Here is a 4,211-nt window from a genome sequence, read left to right on the forward strand (position 1 = left end):
GAGTAACAGAGGGTGGTGATGCATAAAGGCCAGAAAGGGCCATATATACACCATATAATCATAATATAGGGTTTGTATAAGAGCCATACGCCCGAATGGGGGAGTAGATGAGTGACGGCATAGACTGTGGAGTTGTTACGCAACTTCGCTTTAGCCCCAATGCCTAGTGCGTCGGTGCCATAAACATGGAGTTTTATTTAACCTCATGTTCAGAGTGACTAGTTTAAATATATATATATTAGCCACTTTGGGGACAAAATCCGTCTCGGATCCCAGCCACTTGTTTTTAACAATGGATTTAACCACTCGTTTTTTAACGAGTAATTGGTCTTTCTGTCACTTGATCTGGGCGTCCAGGGTTCTTGGTTATTGTTATCATTCAAGGCAATTACAATCATTATATCTTTTATTAATTCTGCCATACGGTTTAACCCTTTACCCGCCAAAGTCGCAAAATTGCGACAAACAACGTCACTGATTAAAACAGACGATAGACGCGAGTACAGTGTAAAATCTCATTTGTACTCTTGACCACTAGTTGGCAGACACCCAGAGCTTCGATTCAAGCTCAACCTTTTTTTTCAAGGTTTTCAGGAAGCATGAAAACACGAGAAACACACGGTTCCATAACACGGAAGCAATGCAGGCCATAGTTTTGCACAAATTGAAGCAGGAGCTGCCTGTGAATGGAGGTGCGTCATTTTATGTCTTTCCGACAGTGTTCACTAAGCATACAATGCTTATTTCGACCCTCTGCCCAACATAGCTGTAGGTGCCAGTGGTAATAGTGATGATAGTGTCCGTAATGGACGGGTATTACACGCTTGATTACACACGAGAAACACATAAGAAGACGCGGCATTTCCTCCATAACACGGAAGCAATGCAGGCCATAGTTTTGCACAAATTGAAGCAGAAATACACCAAATGTTGAAGAAAAAGTTAACATGTGATGAAGTCTTGGGTCTGTTATGTACCTAGTCTGATTCTGAAGGAGAATATCTGCCTTTTGGAGAATATGAGTTTATCGTCTAGTCACGCCAAGGCCTGTGAATGGAGGTCGCGTCATTTTGCGCTTTTCCGACAGTGTTCACTAAGCATACCACGCTTATGTCGACCCTCTGCCCAACGTAGCTGAAGGTGCCAGTGGTAAAGGTGATGATAGTGTCCGTAATGGACGTAGTAAAGACAGCACGGGTAGTAAAAATAGGGCTCTGAAGAACTACAAAGTCACCCGCGATAGGAACTGATTTGACCAGGCTACTTTATTGTATAGTAGAATAAGGTTTGTGGTAATAGTAATAGTTTACTATTGCTGGTTTACATGTGACTGCTTTCCTGTTCAGGTGTTATGTGGGTGAAATGACAAAAAAGTAAGCAAAACTGCTCAAATATATGTTCAACATCCAGTATTTACTGAAATGTGCATAATTCGAGGTGGTTGTCATTCAGTGACGTCATAATATGCAAATTAGATGTGTAAATTTACCCCCTTCATAAACTTTTGTTCATACTCAATGATTTTCACATTTACAGTAGGACTTTATCTCTGACCACTTTCAAGCCATAGCCTTTTGAAATTTTGATGTAAAAATCGAATGATGTTTTTTTTTAAACCTGGCGCCTAAAGGGTTAAGATTTTGCGTGCACTATAAGGTTTTAGTAGTGGACACTTTTCCCCTGTAACTTTCTCATGTTGAGTAAGGAGTAAGGACATAGTCTGAGGTGTCATAGCGATATATGGGATTATGACACACTCTTGTGTTTAAATAATGCTTCCGCTACATAGTGAGACTAATTTAGCCTCAAAGGGGGGAATATGTGGTGATTTTATTAAGGCATCATGCTTGTGTGTATTGGTTTATTAGAAATGATTCCATTTATCAAAAGAATGTTGTTTGTGCACCTGTTATGCAACATGTACTGGAAGTCATAGGACTGAACTGTCAGAGACTAAGAGTGAAAGTAAACAAGACAGGGCCTGGGAGAGAAAGGTACTTACCAGAAGGGCATAAATAGAAGGGGCTAGCAGAAGAGGAGATGCAGGGACTTTCCAGAGAGAGGAAGTGAAACCAAAGTTGAAGTGACACATAGAACCAAACAAAACATACCCTGCCTGGCAACAGCTTACACATAGAACCTGGCTACATGTATTCTGCCTAGCAACACACATTTTTTAATGTGCAAATGAGAAGGGTTTTCCACCAATATTTCAGGTCCCAAAACGTTCTGATTGGCTAGAAGGGGGCTGTTGACGTTCCTGGTGATAGGAACGCCTCCCAGGCCCCCAGGAGCATAAAAGACAGAGCTTAGACACACTCAGATCAGATCTCATCGGGGTAGCAGCTGCAACTCATCACTCTATTGCCTGACGGTCCAGTCCTGATGCTGTTTGGATTGTATTCTCACTGCAATACGGTGAATAAAGGATCAACATTCTTCAACATCTCTCGTCTTGGTGTTCTCCTGCGGGTCTTTGACATCAGAGTGCTAATTGGCTTGGAGGTTTTGGGAAGTGGTCGATTTTCCACGACACTAGCCTTGCTGCTAATAGCACTGCAGGTATTGCATAGACGGCCAGCGTTTTTTAAGCCCGTTTGAAATGGATTCAGAGTGAAAAAAACTTTATCCGGTTTGGGATGCAATGCGTTGTTGGCATACTATACTGTTATAAAATAAATAATCTTTGAATGTTGAATGTAATATTTACTCTTTGTTTCTTTGCTTTGTGTGCTTTTTGTACGTCTCACAGGAGCAGTGAGCAAGAATCGCAGGTTGATGCCTAACTTTAACGTTAGTCCATTGGGCTAGTTTTTGCCCTGGTCCTCTGACATCCATCCGTGAACGGCGCTGCTATTCACCGTCTGCTCGAAAATATTTCTCAGGACAGCTCTGCGAGAGATCTGCCACTGCCGTGACCAAGGAACTGCTGCTGACCTGCGAGCTGCCATGATAGCAGCCTGCCCTGCAGTCTGGATTGAGTAGCCTAGCTAACGTCGAAGAACTCTCACGAAACAACAAACTGTCACTGTCAAAGTCCACCGACCTGCTGATCTGCAGGATCGCCCAACTGTTCTGTGCTTTCAGTGCTCCCCAGACTGCCAGTAATCTTCCTCCGACACAGCTGAGCGCCGTCGTCGTCATCATCGGGACATCAGCCGGTTAGATGCAACGGACTATGTTAACATGACATTTTCTTTCAGTGCGTTTAGCAGAGTTTGTTTATCAACATAAGCCTTATATTTCACATATTGGTTTGTGTTATGTTGTAGGCCTAGGCCTAAGCTTAGGCTAGCGGACACAGTGTTCTCTTGCCTTTTTAAAATAAAAAACTGAATTACAAAAACTGTAATTCAAAAAAATTTTGAATTACAAATTGTGTGGGTCTCAATTGTCTGATAGCTTAAATATGAATCACAGACCAGGGCCAGATGAGCCCCAGATGTAGAATATGAGTCTGGACCAGATCCGCACCAAATGCCATGGCAATATTAACTGTACGATCTGTCTCTGATCCGTAATTTCAACCTGTTCCGGTATTGGCCCGTTGGAAGAAATGACCCCGGGGCAGGTCCGTTTAGAGGATCTGCGCCAATTAAGCTAATGAAGATCTGGACCAAATCTGGCCAAAATATATTTTGCTGTCTGGGTATGCATGCCGCTCCAAACTAAATGCATGTCTAAAGCCTGCCTCGAATACCAGCCTGCCTCAAATAAAGATGATGATAAATGATTTATGCTAAGCAAGTAGCCTGGATTATTTTATGATTGTTAGTAGACAAACTGGCTTCAGATATCCAACAGAGTGAATATGAGATTGTGCAGTCTTATAGTACTGTAGATGGCTGTGGTTAGTGATGTGATGCTGTTAATGGGGAGTTTTACATTTAGCGCAAATCCTATATGTTATTATTTATTTAGCGTACTTATAAGGCTTTTTTTCCTTATCAAAAGTGAGGGGGACGACGGCTGTCTCTTCAGCACTGCGTGGGACATATCCCCACGTCCCCCGTGCCTCCTGCATGGATTTATGCTTTACTGGGAAATTTTGACGTGGTGATTGAAACGTAGTGCACCGCGCGACGACGTTTGAACTGTCCGGCGGGAGATCATTTTTGAGCAACAGTTCAGTCAGAGTCAGACTCTGTCAAGTTCGCAGCTCCACCTTAATGGTAAGCAAGCATTTATTTATGTATGTTCATTGTGAAATT

General features: G+C 42.5%; 1 long non-coding RNA gene across 1 annotated transcript; it reads left to right on the forward strand.

Moving 5' to 3' along the window:
* Positions 1-2,414: 2,414 nt before the first annotated feature.
* LOC125293722 lies at positions 2,415-3,735 on the forward strand. Its single transcript, XR_007193413.1, has 2 exons — positions 2,415-2,562; positions 2,753-3,735. It is a non-coding gene; the product is annotated as an uncharacterized LOC125293722 (long non-coding RNA).
* The last annotated feature ends 476 nt before the right edge of the window (positions 3,736-4,211 follow it).

Source organism: Alosa alosa, chromosome 4, assembly GCF_017589495.1.
Source record: "Alosa alosa isolate M-15738 ecotype Scorff River chromosome 4, AALO_Geno_1.1, whole genome shotgun sequence".
Classification (NCBI taxonomy): Eukaryota; Metazoa; Chordata; class Actinopteri; order Clupeiformes; family Clupeidae; genus Alosa; species Alosa alosa.